The sequence below is a fragment of the Lactuca virosa genome, chromosome 2 (genome assembly GCF_052849685.1).
Source record: "Lactuca virosa cultivar CGN04683 chromosome 2, Lactuca_virosa_CGN04683_v6, whole genome shotgun sequence".
In the NCBI taxonomy this organism is placed as follows: Eukaryota; Viridiplantae; Streptophyta; class Magnoliopsida; order Asterales; family Asteraceae; genus Lactuca; species Lactuca virosa.
In genome coordinates, this window is record NC_136427.1 from 6,615,241 (window position 1) to 6,622,802 (window position 7,562).

At 31.4% G+C, this 7,562-nt stretch overlaps 1 long non-coding RNA gene across 1 annotated transcript; it reads right to left on the reverse strand.

The window, feature by feature from the left end:
• Positions 1 to 608: 608 nt before the first annotated feature.
• Positions 609 to 4,127, reverse strand: LOC145158855 (uncharacterized). Its single transcript, XR_013737320.1, has 2 exons — positions 4,018 to 4,127; positions 609 to 2,526 (listed from the first exon to the last, which is right to left on the reverse strand). It is a non-coding gene; the product is annotated as an uncharacterized LOC145158855 (long non-coding RNA).
• Positions 4,128 to 7,562: the final 3,435 nt, after the last annotated feature.

Genomic DNA, 7,562 nt, shown 5'->3' on the forward strand with positions numbered 1-7,562 from the left:
TACTAACATTAACCAAAATACAATAATATTAACAGTTGAACTCATGAACTCTACCTACTTTAAAAATGAAAAACAAACAACTAAAGTCTAAACCATAATACATTAATACTAAATATTAAGTAAACAATGATACATTAATACTAACATTTGAACTTTAACATAAACTATAGTACTACATGTGGATGCAACGCAATGCATATTTTACTTTGAATCAAATAATAATCAATATAAACTAAAATTTAGATTTTACTTTGAACTAAATAATAATCTATGCAACACAATATATATTATACCTCGATTTTGTCAAAAAAATAGCTATGAAAAATAGAACAAAAAAAATTAAATCAGAAGGCCAAAATATAAGTAAGCGAATGTAAATGATAATTATACCTAGAGATGGCTGGATTGCAGCTCTAAAATTCGCCAGTAGAGCATTATATAAATGTTAACAGTGAAAATATTATGTTAATCTTGTATTGAAGTTCTCCAAAAAATAATACCGAATATACAATGGCACAAGGTTGCTTGATGATCCACACACATACACAAACAATTAAAGTTGGACTGATACTCTACCATTCTTGATTATAAAAAGACCATCCAAATAATAATGATAAGAAGAAATTGTTATTTCTTGCATTTAATCCGAAAACAATATACATAATTAGTGTACTATAGCATTCTACTTTAACATACACACAATCACATACAAACACAACACACAACACACAACACACATCACACATCACACACACACACACACACACACACACACACTACTACTAGAAAAAGGCTAAAGCTTAGCGAGTTTCCCACAAAATAACACATACAACCAAACCAATATACATAATGCATGTTGAGTACATAGTCACCCGATTGGATTACCCTGTCTCACAACCTCCCAGTTGGATTACCACTCTGGCCCACAATCTCCCGATTAGATTGCCACCGGGTTTGTTGGCCAACAACACAAAGCAGTGCAGCCTCAACCCAACCTCACGACTCCCTCAAAATCGTCGAAAACCCCGCGATTCCAATCATCATGCTTGTCGTCCAAGTTCCTTTCGATGATTCCATTCAGGAGTTAACCAGAATGGAATTGATCCGAATCGGTATAAGTTTCAAAGCACCATCGCACACCGGATTACAAACAACGGAATTAGTAAAAGAACTTATAGAACAGTTTCCGGCCACCACCCCTCTAGCGCTTGTCCTAAAACAGTTTCTGGCTGACCGCAGTTTGGACCAATCGTATTCCGACAGTTTAAGTTCTTATTGTTTGATTTTGTTGATAACTCGTTTTCTTCAACATGAGCAACATTATGGGAGACCAATTAATCAAAACTTTGGAGGGCTTCTTATGGATTTGTTTTTTTTACTTTTTTGGAAACATGTTTGATACACGTCAGATGCGGATTTAGGTTCACGAAAGTGGGGTTTATATAAATAGAAAAAGGGGGTATAGTATTGATCCGATTTATATAGATGATCCTTTGTATCCTGCAAATAATGTTGGAAGGAATTGTTTTAGGATTCATCAATGTATAAAGGCGTTTGCGGATGCGTATTCTACTTTGGAGGATCGGCTTTTGTCTCTTTCTGATGATTGTGATTCGAGTAAGTTGAAGCTACTCCCGTTGATTATACCGAGTGTTGGTAATTCGTAGATGAATGTTGAGCTATTTTTTATGATGAGGATGAGAAGGGCATTTTCGTCTTTTGCATGGATGAGAGATCGGGGCAACGGGCAAGTCCGTGTTCCACCTTTTTGGTAATCAACAGTACCAAAACCAGTACCAGCTTTTTGGATGGGACAAAAGATTTGCAATCTTTGTTTCATTGACATCAGCTAAACACTGGATTTTTGGATGGGACAAAAGATTTGCAGTCTTTGTTTCATATATGTTCTTTATCACATACTTTTCTTTTACTATATTTGTGGTTCAACTTATTAGATAGACTACCTGAAGCATTATGCAATAAAAAAGGAAAAGTTGTGAAACCTGCATAATAAAGTAATATACTTTGGCCAAATTCTGTTTTGGGTAATGAACTTTATTTTTCCCAATAAAAGTTCGATTCCTAGGATAAAAATGTGGGTTAATTGCAAGAAATAGCAATGTATTTTACCAACTATCCTGAATATAGCAACATATTTTATCTTTTACTCATAATAGCAACTTACTTTCAATTTCTTTGTGATTATAGCAACATACTTTATCTGCTGAGATGGATTTTTAATAATTTTTTAATTTGGCTAACTGAGTTATTGTCAACTCATCAGGTTACCAATATAATCATGAAAGATTTTGAAAGTAGGTTGCTAGAATGAGTAAAATCCAAAGTACATTGCTATAATCAGTAATTTTGAAAATAAGCTTCTTGGTTGTTTGTACTGGTACCTTGCTTCAAGATGTTTTGTTTTGGGTTTACCAACGCTTTTTCTGTTTTTTCTTTCTATCATACGGCTCCACCTGCTCTTGGTTGTTTGCACTGGTACCTCCTCCATATGTAATTTGACTGCACCTGTTGTCAACAAAAAAAGGGCGTTGGTATTAGTTTTAATGTGACCTTTCTTAAGAGCCTACAAGCCATGTGAAATGTGGATTTTAGATTTAGTTATTTTTTTGGTGTTATCCAGATGAAGTTCTATGTCAGGTGAATCTATTTATGTGTATGTTCTTGAAAGGCTTCCAAGTAAAGCTGAGTTTAGAAGTTTTATTTTAGTTTTGCTTATGTCCAAACTTGCGGTCATGCACAATGAATTTACACTTGTTCTATACTTATATGGAGTTTTTCATAAATAGTGTAGAGGTTTTATATAATCTTATTTCTGATATTGTAATGAAAATGGCGGACAATGCAGTGACAATTCAAATGACAAACAATTGGGTAGATCGTTCAAATTACAATGCCTTAAAAAAAACTAAAAATCCAATGTCGTAACAGAAGCATATGAAAGTAGAATGTTATAATGCATGATAAAGAGAAGTTCATTGCTACTTCTTGCATTTATCCCTAAAAATGCCAACAAACTCATGGTAAATTTTCTGAAATTAAATCCTTCATTGGTGTTTGCAAATCACTATGAGTTACCTTTTTAAACAACGTATAAAACCAATTTGACATCAACAATATCACTAATAAAATCACAAGGTAAAACCACGGAGAAAATTTGAAGTACAATACCTTGATAAAAAAAAAGTAAAAAAAAAAGAAACAAAAGTAAGATGCTATAATACACGAATTTAGAAATTACATTGTTGAAGAAAACAAAAACCTCAATTCAATTTGATTATCAGTTGTCACTCCAACAAGTAGCCCAGAAGTATTTACAGCAACAAAGGCCGGAACTTCATCTGTTTCAAGTTCTGATCATGGAAATTCACCATTTTTTCTCCCTCCAACAAACATTTTATTAAAAAGGTAGAAAGGAAAAGAGAATCATGATGATCTAATTGAATCAAGTTCAGATTCTGATGGTTAGAATCTTTCATCAAGCTTAAGGTTTCAACCATGGATGGTTGACATCATCAATCAAAATGAAAACAGAACATCATGGAAGCTCATATATTGTAAATTGACTTTTTATGTAATCTAATTATTATTGTGCACATTTATTATCGTTATTTAATTGCAACTTTTTAAATTTAGTTTCCTGAAGTTTAATATATATGCGGTTCAATTACTTATTGTTCAGTATTCAGTGACAGGTGAGGAGAGACTTTGAACATAATGAGAGGTGAGGAAGAAACGTAAGTTTAAATCATATACAGTTCCCTAGCTAACTTGAGGCGAATTTCCATTTGCTATACACTTTTAGTTTTTTAGTCTGAGTTTGTTGAGCATGAGAAACTTTCTAGGGTTATCAACCAGCAATACTCATAACAAAGTACTCCCATAAACACAAATCAGATGACCAAATTTGAAATTGAATGAACAATTTGAACATTGAAAAAACCCTATCAATTGCTGATGTATTGTGAAATTAAGTAAACAATTGATTGGAAATAGTACCTGGTTGTTCAAAATTGAAGACTCGACGAATCGCTGTTGAAATCGTTTGACGATGAGTTTTGAAATGGGAAAAATACAAATGATATACAAACCGTAACTCACGATTTACAATTCATTTTGTGTTTATCACAATTTTATTAGTCATTTATATATTTATCTTATTAACTTTACTTAGGGGTGTTTGATATTGCTTCTAATTGAGTCCAACAGGGGACCCGGTCCAAAAAAGAAAAATTAGGGTGTTTGATTTCGTTTTTACAATCAAGGACTCAATCCAATATGGACTCGGTCCAAGAAAAAGCGATGATTCGGTCATTCCCTTTGAATCGTTGGACTGGGACGTAGGTTATGCATTTACCGATTTTACCCTACGTTGACAACCTTCACAGAGAAAAGGCAATGACGACCTGCTCCCCACCCTCATCTGCTGCTCTTCCGTCGACTTTCTTCCTCCGACTTAATTTGTAAATATTATATTTACTTTTCATAAAATTTTAAAATATCGTATGTCCTTTTTAAACAGCAAAATACCATATACGTCTTTCTTAAATATCAAAATATCATATATGTCCTTAAACCTCAAAATATCAATGATAATATCTAAAATATCATCCATCTACAACATAACAATAATCAGCAACAAAAAGCTAAACAATCAATGCATACATTCCATGGAGAGGGCTAAAGATTAAGTTTTTTGTTTGTCAAGAGAACGACATTATTATAGATATAAAGATAATATGGTTAAAAATTTTAACTATTATAATAATTTTAAGATATAAAAAATGATTATAAACTATTAAAAACATTGTAAAAAAAGATGTCGACAAATACTATTTTGAAGGTTAATGAAGGGTAAATATGAATTTCTTCCTAGATATTTTTAAATCCGTCCAAACAAAAAAAAATTAAAAATATTTCAATTTGTTAATACCTTTTTTACCAATTTGTATAATAAGTTTAGAGTAAATTATAAAGGTGATGATTTTGCTTAACCCAAAATCACAAGCTCAATTGAAAAAAATTAAAATCGTCATTAACGTGGTATTTCATTGTGGATATATATGGTCCCAAAATCACATAAAATAACTTTTAAATTTTAGATTAAACTTGTGTTTTTTTACATATCAAGTTCATATATTCGACTTTGACTTTAAATTTAATAGATAGTAACAAACTAACAATTGTTTTACATATTCATTGATTCTTATTTTATAGCAATGTATTTCCATTAGTTGAGGTTTAGACTAAGATCAACATCTTTTTGGATTGTTTCATGCCAGATGAAACAGTAGGATACCTTGATAAAAAATTTAGTAATATATATACAATTACTTATATCAAATAATTTTTTTCAATGATAACAATAAGTTCTTTAAAAGTTAAAACCTACCTGTGATATAATCTTCTAGAAAGAAAGACTAAAAAGGCTAAAAAACAGGACAAAGGTTTATTATGATGCTACCAGGCACAAGAACATCAGGTAGTTTAATTACAAGAATCTTTCAATAGATTTACCTTTTTAATATTAATGTTTGTGGCCCAGTTTCTTATAAAAATATTTGAAAAAATAACAGAACTTAAGGAAATGAAAGGAAAAATTAAATAAGGGCAATTTGTAAATGACCATTTTACCCTTCTCATCATATTCAACGTAAGTCAAAAAGAAACAACACCTATGTGGGAGGAATGAAATGAGAGCAAGTTTTCAAATGAGAAGTTTCGCATGACAAAAGAATTAGTCTGTTATATGATAAACATTTCTTCATTTTTGTAAGAGAACAGGAGGCTCTGAGGGCATTATGGTCATCTTCATTCCCAGGACAAGAATTACATGGCCTGAAATACTAGTTTATTATATAAAATACCAGTTTAATCTTCCTTCTTTTCCTAATAAGATAATGAACAAAGACAAAAAGAATGAATTAATTGACAAAGTCTTACAATTTCCCTATCATTTGTTATATAAAATACTAGTTTAATCATCCTTCTTTTCTTTATATACCGCAGACATAATTGCCCCTGCTGAAAAATAACACCACAAAAGTATTACACATTTACCCTTTTAGTCTTGATAGTTCTATAAAGGACGAGTTTAGAAGACAAACATAACCAAACAGATTGTTTCCATAAAGAGGCAACAATCGATTTTAGTATGCATTTCACCTCTAAGTCGCATCATTTCATCAAACATATGAAAGCAAGTGTCCTGATTGGTTTGTTTTTGCAATAGAGATAATAAACTTACAAAACAAATTGTTACCAAAAAACTGTCCTTCATTCTCACAGATTGCATATGTTTGTACGTTAGAACAGAAGCTTATTCTTCATTCATAAGACTGTTTCATTTTAGGGAAAATGACTTATAAGGGTAATAATGTTTTAAAAACATTCATAAAACACCATCAAAGATTTATCTGCTTAAAAAACACCATCAAACTAAAGACTTTGTTTAAAAAAGACCAAGGAAGTATATCTTTTGTTCAAATTCCACCTAGTGGTAACCTACAGCTGTAGGTTAAATGAAAAAAATGACCTGATAAAATTAATTAACAGAAAATAAGTAATGAAATGGAATATTTTTGTTCTTATGTGGATTAAGGGTTAAAAATGTCTCAGGTATTTCAACATCTATTAACGGGATGAAGTGAAGCAACTAGGGTTTGTTTTTAGGTTCGATCGCTCAACAACCCTCAATGAAATTGAACCCTCTGTGAAATCGATTTACATAGCCTTGGTGACATCGATTTTTCCAGCAAGAAGGTGTCCCTGTTTGATGGATTTTCTACAATTATGACCAAACTGCCCTTGTTGTTGGTTTTGCTGCAATTATGACCAAAATGCCCCTATTTGTTGGTTTTGCTGTAATAAAGGATAGTAGATTGCTATTGCTTGTATAATTACTATTTTACATGTCTGAATTTAAATTTGAACAAAACAGTTGCTTATGGCTTAAAAAGTACGTTGCTATTGTTTAAAAGTACGTTGTTATTCTTTGCTTGATGTTTAAATAAGAAAGTGTCCAAGGGTTATCTTAGATTAGATTTCACGATTCCCAAACATATTGTCAAAGTATCATTAAGGAAAGTGAACCAATCTTCAACATATCCAAGAATTTAATTGATTATCAAACTATCCCATTTTGTAAACATTTCTAAAGGATAATATAACATTGATTAACATATCACATATTAACAATGCAACTACATAATCTTTCCAAAACCATCCCATTTCATGAAATAGTGAGAAATAGAAGCTGGAGAATAGTCAAGGCACCATATGTGCAAATTAACTCTTTGACATTAGTTGTCATCGTATGGTTTTCATAACATTAAAAAAATAAGACATAAGTAAGCTTTTAACTTCAAATCTTAACATCATTTTTCTTTTTTCTTTTTTTAACTTGAAAATAGTATAATTACCTTATATTAATATTGGTTGAGGAACTGAGTTTACTCTCTTGTCATTGCTCGAAAAGGAAGAATAATTTGGGGGTATTTGATGCACTTTGTGGATGTGGGTTTGTAATTGATAAGGCTGTGGGT